At 49.1% G+C, this 16,546-nt stretch overlaps 1 protein-coding gene across 6 annotated transcripts in view; it reads right to left on the reverse strand.

Annotated features, from left to right (window-relative positions):
• MYO9B (myosin IXB) overlaps positions 1 to 16,546 on the reverse strand; it is an 89,455-nt gene that overhangs the window by 70,867 nt on the left and 2,042 nt on the right. The window lies entirely within an intron of this gene.

Consider the following 16,546-nt stretch of genomic DNA (forward strand, 5'->3'; position numbering starts at 1 on the left):
AGAGTGCATTTGCTTCTAGAACCCACATTTCAGTCTAATCATGACAAGACCATCAGACAGACCCAGATCAGGGGCATCCTGCTGTACACCTGGCCACTCTTCCCTGAGACTGCCAAGGTCTTCTTCTTCTTCCTTTGTTTTAAAATTTTATTTATTAATTCATGAGAGACAGAGAGAGAGGCAGAGACACAGGCAGAGGGAGAAGCAGGCTCCCTGAAGAGAGCCTGATACAGGACTTGATCTGATCCCAGGACCCCAGGATCATGACCTAAGCCGAAGGCAGATGCTCTACCACTGAGCCACCCAGGTGTCCTGAGACTGCCAAGGTCTTAAACAACACAGACAGACTGAGGAACCATCCAGACAGGAGACTGAAAAGGCATGGTGACTAAATACAATGGGGCTCCTTGGACAGAATCTCGACCAGAGAGAGGTCATGAATGGAAGAACTGGTGACATCCACATAACATCAGGAGATTGATTCACAGCAGTGTACCAATGTCCATCTTTTAGTTGTACAAACATGGTCCTATAACGTAAGATGTTTGTAAGATAACGTAAGATTTGGGGAAGCCAGGGGCATCTGAATGGCTCAGTGGTTGGGATTGAGTTCCGCATTGGGCTCCCTGCAGGGAGTCTGCTTCTCTCTCTCTCTCTCGTTCTCACTCTCTCTCTCTCTCTGTCTCTTATGAGTAAATAAATAAAAGCTTAAAAAAATAAAGGATTTGAGGAAGCTACGGTAAGGGTACAGGAGACTCTATGCTGTCTTTACAATTTTTCTGTAGATCTAAAATGACTCTGAAATAAAAAGTTTATTTGAAAAAAAAAGCATTTGCTTCTTAAGACATTGCAGGAAAAAGAGAAAATGAAGCCAATGCTGCCAGCAGTTCATTTTGTGTCTTGGAGTAAGAGACACAAACGCAGTGTGGGTCCTGTATGGGCTCAGTGGGTGCCACCTAAGCACAGCTGAGGATACAAAGATGAACCAGACTTTGGTTCAAAGCCGAGCAGGAGTAGCTGATATGCAAACAAATGTGAAAGTGTATCAACCACGTAAATGAAGAAGTTATTCCCCTTGAGAGCCACAGAATGCTTTAGGAGAGTGGCCAACATCTAAGAGGAGTTCTGAAGGGTGAAGAGAAGTTCGTTCAACAGGAAGGTAAAAGGTAGGAAAAGGGTACATAAGGCCCACTCCTTGTTTTTGTAAATAAAGTTTTATTGGTGTGTAGCCCATTCATTTACATATCATCCCTGGTTGCTTGTTTTAACACCATATCTGAACAGTTATGACAGACTGTAACCTAAAGGCCTAGAAAAGCCAAATGTACTTATTTTCCAATCCTTTACAGAAAAAGTTTGCTGAAGAAAAGAAAAACAAGGAAAGAAAAAGTTTGCTGACTAGACATGCTTGTAGACAGCACCAGGAGTGTGAGGAGCTGCCAGATAGAGGCTGAGGTGATTTGGACTCTGGGAGACCAAGTCCTACAGCAGAATTAGGAGGACAGCGGAGGGCGAGGCTAAACACAACTACACATTATAAAGCTGTTATTAAAAGTTCATGTGGCCAGCTGTAGGTAGCGGCAACAGGTAGGAAGGTCGGGGGAAGTGGGAATATTTATTTTTTTAAACTTTCTCCTAAATCAAGTAATTTTGGGGTATTTTCTTCTAGTTTAACATATGTTATATATATATATATATATATATATATATATATATATATATATATATATATATAACTGAAACTTGGATTGTTATGTGATATGTTGGCACTTCTGAATGTTTCCCCATGTCATAAAATACATACTGAAACATGATTTTTAATGTCTTCTCAGCATGTCACTATACACAGAGAAATTGTAAAGCATGTGATCCTTTTGCTATAGATGGGCAGTTGGTTTCTGATTTTGTGGACACACATCTTTATGCACTGCTCTGACCATTTCCTTGGCATTGATTCATTTAAGCAGGATTAGCAGATAAACAGATATGAATGTTGCTAAATGTCTTCAAACAGCCATAGGATACGACACATGAACAGTATTAGATTACATGGCTCATATACTTTGGACATGACTGGCAATTTCTTTAGAAGTTATACAACTAGCACATGATCCAGCAGTTCCCCTCCTAGGAATTACTCAAGAAAAATGAAGCAGATGTCCCTATAGGGGACTGTACACAAATGTTCTATGGCATTTGTTTCTAAGAGCTCCAGGCTGGAAACAACTCAAATGTGTATCAATCTGCAAATGGATGAACAAACTGGCCACACAATGGAACACTGCTCAGCCAGGAGAGGGGAGCAATCTCTGATCCTTGCAACAGTATGGAACAACACAACAATCTCAGAATCTGTGTGCTGAGTGAAAGACAAAAAAAAAAAAAAAGGGGGGGGGTACAGCAATTCCATTTCTAGGTATAGACCTAAAAGAAGTGAAAATAGGTGTTTAAAGAAATCCTTGGGGATCCCTGGGTGGCGCAGCGGTTTGGTGCCTGCCTTTGGCCCAGGGTGCGATCCTGGAGATCCAGGATCGAGTCCCACGTCAGGCTCCCAGTGCATGGAGCCTGCTTCTCCCTCTGCCTGTGTCTCTGCCTCTCTCTCTCTCACTGTGTGCCTATCATGAATAAATAAAAATTAAAAAATAAAAAAATAAAAAAAAAAGAAATCCTTGTACATGCACATTCACAGCAGCACAATTCACAACAGCCAAAAGGTGGAAACAACCTAAGTATCCATCAGCTGATGAAGACTGTGGTCCTTCCATGCAATGGAATATTACTCAGCCATAAAAAGGAACCAAGCTCTGATATACACTACGATATGGATGAACCCCAAAAACATTGTGTTGTATAAAAGCAGCCAGACACAAAAGGCCACATGGTGTAGGATCCCACTTAAATGAAATGTCCAGAACAAGCAAATCCATAGAGACAAAAGCAGATCGTGGTTGCCAATGGCTGGGGGAGGGGGTGGAGGTAATAGGAAGTGACTGCTAACAGCGATGGGGGTTCCCTGTAGAGGATAACATTATTCTGTGGCTTCATAGAGGTAGAGGTTGTACAACACTGACAATGTACAAACCATCACTGAATTGCATACTTTAAAATGATGAATTCTGCGTTGTGTGAATTTCACCTCAGTAAAGTTTTAAGTTTATTTACTTACGTTTAAATAATCTCTACGCCCACTGTGGGACTCAAACTCATGATCCCAAAATCAAGTTGTATGCTCTTCTAACCCAACCCAGCCAGGTGGCCTTGAGCTCAAAAGAGTTTCAAAAAGAGTATACAGTGTATGATTGCATTTATATGTAATCCTTGAAAATGCAGCATATGGAGACAGAAAGTTGATAATGGCCGCTTGGGCTGACAAAGGAGCCGGGGGAGACTTTTCCAGTGACAAATGTATTTACTATCTCAGTCGTGGGTTCACGAGTGTTTGCATGTGCTACAAATCACACACTTGAAAGAAGTGTTTATAATGTTTCAGTGACAATTAATAAAGCTTTTTAAAAAAATTAAGTGGATCATGAAACCACCCGGTCCCCCAGGTGAATATCTTTTTATTTTTTTAAAAGATTTATTTATTTATTTATTTATTTATTTATTTATTTATTTATTTATTCATTCATTCATTCATTCATTCATTCATTCATTCATTCATGATAGACATAGAGAGATAGAGGTAGAGACACAGGCAGAGGGAGAAGCAGGCTCCATGCCGGGAGCCTAATGCGGGACTCAATCCCAGAACTCCAGGATGGCGCCCTTGGCCAAAGGCAGGCGCCAAACCACTGAGCCACCCAGGAATCCCCCTGAACATCTTTTTAAGACTCCTTGCTCTCTTCTCAAAATATCCAACCCTTGAGCCCAGGGATTGAGTTCCCTGGACACCACAGCGAAGAAACCATTGGGAAGCTGTGTCAGGTGTTCAGAGATTCCAGGTGATGCCATCCACCTGGCTGTGCCCTGACATAACTGGAGATGATCACTGAACTTTCATGGACACACCACACGGTGTGGAAGGTGGGTAGTTTAGTTGCTTCCAAGCCAGGTGAGGAATGCAAGAACCCAAACTATAGATATGCAACTTCATCATAGCCACACAAATGCACACACGTGGCTCATGGGCACTCAACACGTGCAGACACGGACACATGTGAACATGTACGCTTTTATATGAATACACCCACTCATGCGCGTGCGCACACACACTTATCCTAAAGCACATGCACAAACCAGGATGCATGTACATGCAGTTTCATACAAACACACACACGTGTGCGTACTCACAGAACACATGCATGTGCACAAACAGGGACACGCAGCACTTTAATACGAATATGTACACACACGCATGCACAGAGCTGGGGCTCCAGGCAGAGCCGGCCCCTTCTGTGACTTGCACTTGTAGAGACACGTGTGACGGTGCACTTGTAGTGCACCCCAACTTCTGGAGGTGAAATCCGGCTCATGGACTCGGGGTTCTGGACTCTCACATCCAAATGCAGGAATGTGGGTAGTAGAAAGGTCACACAGCCGTGCCTGCTTCCTCCTCCCAGGAGACACTGACCTGAGTGAGAAGCCATCAGAGCCCACCAATGTGATCTTGTTCCGGGCTCCAGAGACTTCCCCCACCTTCCCGTGCTCACAGACTAGGGGCCATGTGGGCAGTCATAGGACCAGCTGATGCATGCCCCATCCCCCAGGCCAGGAAGAAGGAGAAAAGACTGGCTCAGAGTGACTGCTGACCACCAGGGCTGTGAGGAGGGGGGATAACCAAAGAGCAGGGGCGGGTAGGATGGACAGCATTTGGGGTCCCCTGCAGGAGTACCCAGAGGGTCCACTACATCTACCACCTCTGTATCCTGGGAAATTCATCTGCCTCGGATCTGTCTCGGGGCTCTCCCTGTCCTCTACTTGGCCATTCTCCCCAGGGTGCCACACTCTCCTTTCCCTGCTGCCTGAATGGTTCATCTGAAGGAGGATCCTCCCACTGAAAAAGTTCACATGGGGGCACCTGGGTGGCCCAGTGGTTGAGCACCTGCCTTTGGCTCGGGTCATGATCCTAGGGTCCTGGGATCAAGCCCTACATCAGGCTCCCTGTGGGGAGCCTACTTCTCCTTCTGCCTATGTCTCTGCCTTCTCTGTGTGTCTCTCGTGAATAAATAAATAAAATCTTAAAAAAAAAAAAAGAGTTTGTGTGATTTAAAGCCAAAGACACTAATAAACCCTTTTCCAGTCTATGGTAAAGCCTGGTTCCCTCCTCCCTTCCATATGATTTGGAGCCAGCCCTTCCCACTCCCACTTGCCCATCAATCCAATCTCCCCCCCACACACCATAAAAACCACTATGCCTCTCCCCAAAGCTGCCACCAAGCTCTCACCAGTCACATCTGCTACCACTGGCCTTTCCTGGTTCTGCTCACTTGCTCTGCAGTCCTTGGGATGGAGGCATCACCTGGAACTGCTCTTATGCAAGGACCTCCCCCCTGCCCCAAGACTCTGCCGAGGCCTATCCACTCTTCTGTACACTCCCAGGGGCCACACTCCACCTCCAGCCTACTGCAGCTACCTCTCCCAGCCCCAAATACCCAGAAGGCTGGTTCCCTGCTCCCCCTCCCACATCCTCCCTGACCACATCCTGATTGCTGTGTCCCCAGAGCTGCCCTCTCTTCTTACTAGCCAATGAGGAGGGCCCCAGGTAGAACCCCTTGCCTCTATTCTCTGGGCTGCTGCAGGGGAGCCCCTGGAAGCACTGCTCTAGACACATATGTCCCAGCACAGAGCCCCTCAAGGGCACCCCATGGCCAGCCCACAAGAGTCCCTGGCCATTGGCCCCGATTAAGCATGGCTATCTCTTGGTTTTTATGCTGACTCACTGGAAATGCTCCAGGCACTCCCCAACCAGGCCAGGGATCAAAGATCAGACCTTGCAGGCTTCTCCAGGCCAATGAGAAAGAAGCTGTCCAAAGCCCCTGACCCATTGGAGAAAGCCTAGTCCTTCTGGACTGGGCTGTATCCCTGTGAGACACCTCCCAGGCCTTTACCACAGGCCTGGAGGGTTGGCCACCCACCTACTCCAAGGCACCCCTCCTTCCTTTTCCCTCATTCGCACCCCAGATGAGGGGCCCACCCCACCCTGCTGCTTCCCTGGGGTGATGTTCTTGTTCCCTCAGGTCAGAATGCCCCTTGAGCCCCTCCACCAGCTCCAGGACAGCCCTACTTTCAATGCAAAATCTCACAGGGCATGGTCGGTCCCCGACAGCAGAAGCAGAGACCCAGAGTTCCCTGGTTCCACAGGTGGCAGCATTTCCACTACAACACTGGGCTGATCGATTCCCTCTGCATTCTCACTGTGAAGCTTCCCCTATCCCCATCCATTCTGCCAAAGTGTCTTCCTGAGAGACCCGCGCAAGTGAGGGGTCCGTCTGGAGTGGTATTAGAGTACCTGCCTCCCAGCTTCCTCACTGGCACCAAGCGTCAATATTTTTCTCAACCCACAGCCATTAGTGGGCACAAAAGAGCATCTTGTCATTTACATTCCTTTGACTGTCAGGTGGGGCTTTTAAAAAGGTTGAGTGTCTCAAGCAATGATTTTTCTGTTTCTGTTAAGTTGTTCGTGTCCTTTGCCCATTTTTTCCCTTCTGCTTATGGTTTTGGAACAGCTCTTTGTATAGGAAGGGTATTAATGGTTTGTCAGGGTTAAGGGCAATTTGCTTTTACTTACAGTAGTTTTGGATACAAATACTGGATTTTCCAGGCAGTTGGATCCATGGGTGATGTCTTTCATGTCTGCTGCTCATTCCTCTCCCAGGTCTGATGAACATGGAGCTAATACTTTTGGTTTGCATCCCTCTGCTTCCCTGCATTTATTCTTTTACATTTAAACTCTTAACCATCTGGAAATTATTTTGGTGGTATAGGAAGTTTCCTAAGACCACTGTAATTAAGTACTATAAACTAGGTGGCTTAAAACAACAGAAATTTGTTGTCTCACATTTCTGGATGAGTCCAAAATCAAGGTGTTGGCAGGCAGGACTGGCTCCTTCTGAAGGTTCTTAGAGAGAATCTGTCCCATGCATCCCCCAGCTTCTGGCAACCCTGTGTTCCTTGGCTTGTAAATGTGTCACTCCAACCTCTTCGTCCATCATCACAGAGTGTCCTTTTCTGTTTCTGTGTCTCCTTACAAGACACCAGTTACAAGATTCAGGATAAGTTCATTTTGAGATCTTTCACTTATCATATCTCCAAGGTCACATTCTGAGGTTCTAGGCAGACATGAATTTGGAGAAGACGCCAGTCAACCCAGTAGAGTGTGGGAGGTAAAATGGGGATCCAGATGATCTCTTTCATTAAAGACTCTTCTCCCCTCTCCTGATCGGGGAGTCTGCTCAGTTTGTTAAATACAGTATATTATGTTATTTTACACAGTGGGTCTGCTTCTGGGCTGTTGGTGCCTGTGTGGTGCCATACTGCTAATTATCACAGCTTCAGGGGACGTTCTTCAACAGTGACATCTCTCTTGGAGGTACCAGGCTGTTTTCTCTGGCTTCCAAGTATGCCTTTCTCGTTGAGTCTTAATGGAGCCTGAGACTTGGAAGTTGGTCACACTGTGTCTTCAAGGCCCTGGTCACAAGTGGATATGAAACTTAGGCCCCAAGAATCCCCATGCTGTGCCCAGAGTGAAAGGAAGTAGGTTTGGGGCTGAGGAACTAGGGGTTGGCAGGTCCCTGGACGGGGAACAGCTCGGCCAACTGGTGACCACAGGCAGGTTGCAGCTGTGCTGGGGGCGGCAGGTCCCGAAAACCTGTGTCTTCATCCTTCCCCTGAACCATAACACTGTTCTACCCTCCCACCAGTGATGCTCACTGAAGCACTCATAGTGTGTGAAGAGGAAGCAAAACCCATTTCCAGACTGACGGGATCTATCCACCCAGAACTTCATGGGTGAATTGAACTATGCCCTCGTCACCAAATGGAAACCAAGCTGGCCGGCTCTAAAACTGCCCACTGAAAGAGCCAAGAGGCAGAAACAAAATGCCCATCAGAGGATGCCCACATAAATAAAATGTGGTCTCTCCATACACTGGAGTATTACTCAGCCATAAAAAGGAACAAAGCCTGACATCCACTACAACGTGAGTGGACTCTGAAAACACTGAGCCGAGTGAGAGAAGCCAGACGCAAATGGCCACACAGGATATGATTCTGTGGATGTGAAACGTCCAGAACATGCAGGGATAGAAACCAGATGAGTAGTTACCAGGGGCTGGGGGAGGTCTGCTCATGGTGATGCTGTTTCATTTTGGGGGATGGAACGATTCCACAACTAGATAGAGGTGGGGTTTGTACAACCTTGTGAATCCACTCGATGTTACTAACGCTAATTCTTATGTGCGTTTTACCATAGTCAGAGAAATTCCTGCTGAAAGACCTAAACCCTGGAAAATTAAAAGCTTTTGCAGACACCACACTTATATACTTTCTGCACTTTGAAAATTCAGGGCTTTTCTCCTATGTTCTTGGAGAAGGGAGGGGCAGACAAAGTGGGGGGTGGGGGAGGACATACATACAACACAACCAAAAATTAAGCCCTGGGGGTAAGTAGACAAATGTGACTGAGCTGCTCTCAAGGCCTGGTCAAGGCCCTATGCTCAAAAACGCAAGGTTTTGCCTATCGGCCTGGTGAATAATTCGGAATTTACTGGAAAATAAGGCGGACAGGGCCTCCAGAAAATGTAGTGTAGCTGCTTCGTTTATATAAGGCCATAGGGATCCCTGGGTGGCGCAGCGGTTTAGCGCCTGCCTTTGGCCCAGGGCGCGATCCTGGAGACCCGGGATCGAATCCCACATCAGGCTCCCGGTGCATGGAGCCTGCTTCTCCCTCTGCCTATGTCTCTGCCTCTCTCTCTCTCTGTGTGTGACTATCATAAATAAACGAAAAAAAAAATTAAAAAAAGAAATTTTAAAAAAAAAAAAAAAAAAAAAAAAAAAAAAAAAATATATAAGGCCATAATTTGAAGCCACATGTTTATCAGATGAAATCATTCTCAAGCTAAAAGGAGAAGGCCAGCATTACAGCAGAATCATGTAGGAAGCGCCACTTAAGATTCTGCGCGTTTCCACTTTCCAATGCATGCTTCCTTGAGCCTGGGGAGACTTTTTAAGAAGAAACGATCACGTGAAACGAATCGTAAAGATGGACACGCTGAGAAACAGCCACAAGCTAAGCATGTTTCTCAGGCTTGGCAGGTCAGAGCTAGAGGGCAATTTAACATTCACCTTGGGGCGATGTGGCCACAAGCCGAGGAACGCCTGGAGCCCCCAGAAGCTGGAAGAGGCAAGGAAGGACCCCTTCCCACCCCCGGATCCTTTGGAGGGAACAAGTCCCCATTGCTACCTTGATTCTCTGGACTTCTGGCCTCCAGAACTTTGAGAGAATAAATTTCTACAGTTTAAGCCACTGAGTTTATGGTAGTCATTTATGGCAGCCCCAGGATGCTAATCCAGGTGTCCAGAGCTGAAGATACCAGATGCTCTGAGCAAGGCCTCAATTGAGAAGGACCACTGCCTTTCTCCTGCTTTATTTGAATATCCCCGAGAAGCCCATCCCAAACACCCCAGCATGACTGCCCCCCACCCCAAGTCCTTTCCTCCAAACCTTTCAGTCTGGCCCAACAGGTCTGAGCCCTAGAGAAAGCCCCTCCCTCAGGTATGTACTGGGGCAGCACGTTCCATTTGTTCAGCTGCTCTCGGAGGCCTAGAGGCTGATCTTTCTCCCTGGGGTCTGTGACTACCTCCCCTACCTCCTCTGAAACAGAACAGGCTGTCTTCTTTCAATGCCTCTCTGGTCAACAAATATTTCTCCAGTGCACACCCCACGCTAGGCCTAGGGGTGTGGGTATGTAGAAGTGAAGGAGGCCAAAGGGGTCTGGCTTTGAGGGAACCCGATGACAAACCAACCATGAGCAACCAAACCTCCCTCCATGAGCAGAGAGGTATTTTCAACAGTGACACAGCACTTGTGTAAAGAAAAATCTGGCAAAGTATCCGACTAGTGGTTCTCACCCGAGGGCACATCTGCACTGCCCGGTGGACACCTGCCTATGGCTGGAGACATTCTGGTCACTGCTGGGGAAGTGGGGAGGTACCACCACTAGCTTCTGGAGGGTGGAAGCCGAGGATGCTGCTCGACACCCTACAGCGTACAGGGTGGCTCCCACCATGGAGAATGATCCAGCCCCCAACGTCAGCAGTGCTGCCATGGAGACAGAAACCGACCTGGATGATCCAGGAGGCAGGGAAGTGTTCGAGGGGCCCATTGCTGAGGCCTGTGCAGTGAGAAGGGCCAGACGGGCCGAGCTCTTGAGGAGGGCCGCCTAGGCGAGGGCGGCAAGCGCCAAGGGCAGGGGCAGCTGGAGCTGGCCTCAGAACAAGGGGACCAGTGTGGCCAGCAGGGCTGAGGCTGGAGGGGGAGGGGCCAAGGTCAGGAAGGTCAGATCCCGCGGGGGCCTTGTGAACGTGGGATGGAGTTTCAATTTTCATGCAAGTATGATGGGGAGCTGGGCTGGTTGGAAGCAGTGAGAACCAGGACGAGAGTGACATCTGGAAGGGGTCAACCAGGCTGTGTGTGAGGCAGGTGGACCACGGTGGGGGAGGGGAGGGCTGCTGGTTCACGGCTCCAGCAGGGGTCTGGGACAGGGAGGGAGGGGACTGATGTGTTCAGGCCAGTGGGACATAGGATGGTTCTGGTTACAGGGGCAAAGCAAACTCGCAAGGCCTTGTGGGGACCTATGCTTCCGGTCCTTCCCCGGTGACTGGTAAGCTCCCTAAATGGAGACTCAGAAGTCTCCCAGCGAAGAGGGCCTAGATGGGCAGAAGAGAGCCCTTTGGGAACCCCTTTCCAAATCACACAGCCCATCTGTCATCATGCCCAGGTGGAAAGTCACCTTGAGAACCTACTGCAGGTGGCCACAGTGACGGCACACAAAAGCCCTGCTTGAGACCTTGGCTGAGTGGCCCCTAGAAAATGAGGGAAGGGTTCCCCGGAGCTCCATTCTGTTTTTAAAGGTGTTGTGGATCCTCATGGGCCTCTAGAGGGGCCCCAAGGAGGCTTCTGTGTCAGCCTGGCCACAAGGGACAGAGAGGACCCACTCCTTAAGTGCCCAGCATGGGTCGGCCACTTGGGTCCATGGGACACCCGGCTTGGGGAGCAAGTCCTGCTTCATAGCCGGAACCTGGAACAAAGCAGCTCCTCCCTTGGCCATTCCTGGGCTCTCTGCAGATGAGCTGTTATCACCTCAAAATCCACATCGCCTCCCAGAGGGGGGCCTCCCTTAATTCTGGTTTCCTTAACAACATCCCCTTCACCTCCCCCAGGGGCCCCTTGGCCCACTGGTTTTAACGTCAAGATGGCATTTTGGTCTGATAAGACTCTTCCTTCCTTTTACTCGGACTTACTGAGGTAGAATCCACATACCACACAGCTTCCACGTTCGCGCTGCACTAGGCAGCAGCCGGTCTGTGCCGTGGTCACAGATGTGGGCTGTCACCACCACGTCCACCTTAGAATGTTCCCACCCCACTAAAGACCTGGGTCCTTTAGTCACCAATGAGACCATAGAGCCTATCCTCATTTTTCGTTCCCATTGAACTGCCTGTGTCATGGGCTGCACTCTGTCCTCCCAACGCTTCTGGGTACAGGGTGGGGTACTCAGCCCCCAGAGTCCTCTCCTCTCCTCCACCTGTGATCCTGGGCCTCACCGTCTTCTCCTGAGGAAGGGCTCCTCCTGGCCACAAACCCTACCCTCTGGCCTGGTTTCTGCCATAATGATCTGGTTCCATGTTTGGACCCAGTGAGATCTCCCAGGCAGTCCACGGCCCAGGGTTTTGTCTTGACAACATCTTTGGTGACGGCCACCAACTGGTTCCCCTTCCAGCCTATCCAGACATCATCACAGAGGCAGGGGTGTCCCCGTGGGCCAGCCACAGGCTTGACACAGTGTCTCAGCCAGCTCTTCTTGCCTTAGAGCTTAGCATTCTTTCATACCCGCCTTCTCTCCCAGGCCAACTGTGGCCCCAGGGGACACCTGGCAATGACTAGAGACAGTTTTAATTGTTCTGACTAGGGGAAGGGGAGCTACTTTCATCTGGGTATGTAGAGACCTGGAATGCTGCTCAGTATCCTATCCCAGAGAATAGTTCCCCTTACAGAAAATGATCTGGCCCTAGATGTTGGCAGTGCTGAGATTCGAGAAACACTGGGTTAATTATTTGGAAAAAAAATTTTTTTATTTAGGTCCCTAATTTATAAACACATCAGAATAAAGTCCAGATGAGTTAAATGGTACAAAACAGGGTGACCCCTCTCAGCATCTGTGGATTATCTCCTCTCTCCCTCCCCACTTGTGGTGCATTTACATGTGTGTGCGCGGCATCCTAGGATCTCAGTCAAGCCACATAATGATAGAACACAAAGTCTCTTAGGTCCCACAGAACCCCTAAATCAGTAGTTCTCAATCTAGGGTTGACTCTTCTCTAAGGGGACACTTAAGAGATATCTGGAGACATTTTGGGCTTATCACTACTGGGGGGGGGGCGGAGGGCACCTGGCATCTAGTGGGTGGAGACCAGGAATGCTGTTCAATGCACTGCAACACACAGGGCAACCCCCATCACAGAGGATGACCCAGGCCCAGGCATCACCAATGCTGAGGGTGACAATCTGTGATTTAAATAAATAAAAAAGCGACATTTACACACTCGAGGGTGTCCCCAGGGCCTCCCAGACACAGGAGACATCAGCAAGATTCCAAGCCCAAGTTCACCTGACTGTGTAACATTTAGAATGAGGGAGCAAGAGCTTTTCCATCTTCATCTCTGCTCCCTGAGAAGCCAGCAGGCAGACTCCTATGGGACCGCCAAGGGGAGAGACTGGCTCTTTGAGGGTCTATGGGCTGGGCTTAGCTCTGGCACTTTCTTTGGGACTCCTGCTCTCTCACTAGCACTTGATAAACAGCTCCACATGACAGTTGAGGACCCCAGCGATCTTCTTCACAAGCTGTGGTGAGAGACCCTGCTTGCCAGGAAATAAAAGGCCCAGGGGCGTCCCAGGGACCGGAGAAGCAACATTTCAAATATCACCCCTCATGACCCTCCTTTCCTCCCATTCTAGGACGGGATGGAGATGCTCAGAGAAACAAGTGGGAAGATTTGGGGCAAAGCCCCAGCAGGCCTGTCGCAGATATACTACTCAGACTCCACTTGTGAGAGTAGCATTCACTCCACTAATGCAGTGGCATTAGCCTTTGAGGGAGATGACCTTTACCAGGGCTTGCTGGGAGAGCTCTCGTGTGTCTTTTCCTCCACCAACAAGCCCTGATTGGTCACAAGCTCGCCTGGCGCTGCGTGCCTCTCTGTGGGCACAACTCCTGACATCTGCACTCCAGGCAAAGAGGCAAGGGCCATTCTGTTCTCGCAGTAACCCTGAAAGCCAGCTCTCTGCACCTGCCTCGTTAACACTTTTCACTGAATGATTTTCAGATCTTCCAGAAACTTCTTTTGTCCATACACCTAAGGCAACAGCTGGTCCCAAAGTCATTTTGGTTTATTAACAAGGTTCTTTTAGATCCCCCTCCCATGACCATGGCAACATTGGGACCGAGACCTCCGTACGCCAGATTACAGATCTTAGCCAGCCCCCAGGCAGGCACAGTCTCCTAGGCCTGGCTCTAAATACACCCCTTATAAAGGCCCACGAGATCCTCTCCCCCAACCCCCTCCCCCAGCTGGGTCATCACCTTTCTCTAGGCACCCCAAATGTAAGGACATGTGCGAGATCTGGAAGATTCCTAACGGGATGCTTCCGAAGTTGATGTGGCCAACTTGCCTACCTCCCTTAAGATGTTTATTTAAATGAGTAAGACTCAACAAAGCAAACTCTGTTGGTGCAACGGTTTATCCAAAACTTCTTTGTTAATAAAAATGAAGTTTGTCCCTTACCCAGTGTTATGGGCTGAAGTGGCTCCCACCCACCCCCACGTCCCAATTCATTATGTTGAAGTCTAACCTCCCAGCACCGTGGAATGTGACTGTATTTGGAAATAGGATCGTTAAAGAGGTGATGGAGTTAAAATGAAGTTACTAGGGTGGGCTGGATTCAACAGGACTAGGGTCCTGACAAGAGGAGAGTTGGACACAGACACACGCAGAAGAAGACGGTCCGGAGACACAGGGAGAAGACGGCCAACTAAACACCAAGGAGAGAGGCCTTGGAAAAGATGCTCCCCTCAGAAGAAACTGACCCTGCCAACACCTTAATCTTGGGCTTCTGGCCTCCAGATCCATGAGACAATAAATTTCTGTTGCTTGAGCTGCACTGTCTGTGGTTCTTTATCCCAGTGGCCCTGGGAAACTCCTACACTCAGCAGTGACAGTAATGAAATGCCTGTAGCTGGCTCCCTTCTTACACATAAGCCCGTGAAGCAGGGCAGAGCTGGGACATAAACGAGTGAGTCAGACCCGGACAGCTTATTCATTGCTTCGACTAACCCACAGGCCCAACCTTTGAATCACTACTTTATTTATCATCGGGCATGGGCTCAGAAAGTCTCGCCGAGGAAATGAGTAGAACCCAAGCTCACCGGCTGTGTTTCTGAAACATGCCTAATCTCTGAGGCCCTTTCTGGGCAAAACTGAAAAGAGGTGAAGTGACAGGGCCTGCCGGGGACCCAGTGGCGCTCAGACAGAGCCCTTTGTTCTGCTACTCCGTCCGTCCCGGATGAGGGCAGAGAGAAGGGCCTGTCTTGCTCCGCGGGGAGGCCGAGCAGGGGCTGCCTGGCACAGTGGGTTGGGGACGCTGGACACACAAAGGGCTGGTGGATGGGGACTGGTTGTGGGGGGAGGGCAATGTCCAGAAGGGGTCGGGCGGCCCCAGAACGTGCTGTTTCCTCTCACGGAGTTAAAACAGCAATGTCTTCGTTGGGGAACAAGCAGAGGAGGACGCGTGAAGAGCCAAAGTTACACAGTCTGTGCTTGAGGACCGGCCAGTGTCTGGGGCCAAGAGGGCGAACAGGAGAAGATAATGTGGCTTCAAGAGCCACACAGATCTGGGGCCACCTCCAAAGTAGCTCTCGAGAGGAGAATCTAATACCTCTAATCTCGGAAGAAAAGCAACAGTTTGTTCTGAGACAAGGGACGGTTCCTGTAGAAATTCAGGTCAGTCGTAATACAAAGAGAAAGACAATGGCATTTGCTGTTCCCGTGAGCAAAGACGGCCTTGGTTCACCTCTTGTTCCTCCGCTGCTGCCCATTCTTGGGGCATGCTAACTCCCCCTCAATCCCTTCCTGATGGTGCCTTCTTTTTTATCAGAACTCTAGATTAAGAACTGACCAGATGGCAGTATTCAGTTGCTAGCTGCTCTTCCCCATGCCTGCCCTTGGCAGCAGTTCCCTGGGAACTGACCAAACACCAAAGACCCACTGAGGCAAAAGTAAGCCTGGGCAACGACCAGATCTCACTACAGAGCAGTGGTTCTTATGCCCCAAGAGACATACAGTCACATCTGGAGACATTTTTTGGTGGTCACGACTCAAGGGGTGTATTCTATTGGTGTCTAGGGGGTGGAGACTCGGGATGCTGCTTGATGGCCTGTAATGTGTGGGACAGCTTCCACAGCAAAAAAAAAAAAGTCCAGCCCCAATGTCGATGGTGCTGCAGTTGAGAAGTTACACTCTGGCAATTTGGTCTTTGCCAATTTGAGGTTACTGATGATCCTTCATCTTTCGGGAAAGCCCAGGGAGCCATCTCTGGAGGCACCACCTGCCTGAGCTTCAGTTTCCATACTGAAAAAAGAACCAGGGCTGCTTGCTGCTGGTTGGCAGAATAAAAGAGATGGGTATAAAAGCACCCATCACAAAGGATGCTCAATAAAGGGCAGAGCTGTGCAGGGATCTGTTCGTGCAATTCCCTCTTCCTGGTTTGATTTAACACCTCCATATCCATCAAAGCCTGAATGGACCTTGCCACCTCTTCCAAGGGAACCTGTCAGAATCCCCCAAGCCCTGAAGCTTGCACTGGTCATCCTTGATTCTGTCTTCACAACTTCCTGCACCACCTCTGAGGCTGCATTGACCACTCACTCTGAATTTCATTATTCCTGTGGCAGTGAGAGCATTAGAATGTTCCTCCTCCAGGGCATGAAGGCTCATCTCTGTCCCCAGGGCCCAGCTCCCAGTACTGGAAGGATCAGTCCTTGCTTTATTGAACTCCTGAGCCCACCCAAGGCACAACTTTGGGGAGACGAGGAAAGGGAAGTGGCAAATTAACAAGCCTCTGTTGGGGAAAGAAAATAGATCACACAGCCAAATTGAGAGGGGACATGCCCAAGTTGCTACCCTCTTCTCTGAGCCAGAGGCCTGGAACTGAGGAGGGCGAGGGGTCTCACTCAGGGATTTCTCACCAGAAAGGTGTAGCTGAACCTTTGTGAACAGGTATAGCGTGCAAAAGCAAACATGGAATTTGTGGAATTTTCCATGTAGAAGA

Source organism: Canis lupus, chromosome 20, assembly GCF_011100685.1.
Source record: "Canis lupus familiaris isolate Mischka breed German Shepherd chromosome 20, alternate assembly UU_Cfam_GSD_1.0, whole genome shotgun sequence".
Classification (NCBI taxonomy): Eukaryota; Metazoa; Chordata; class Mammalia; order Carnivora; family Canidae; genus Canis; species Canis lupus.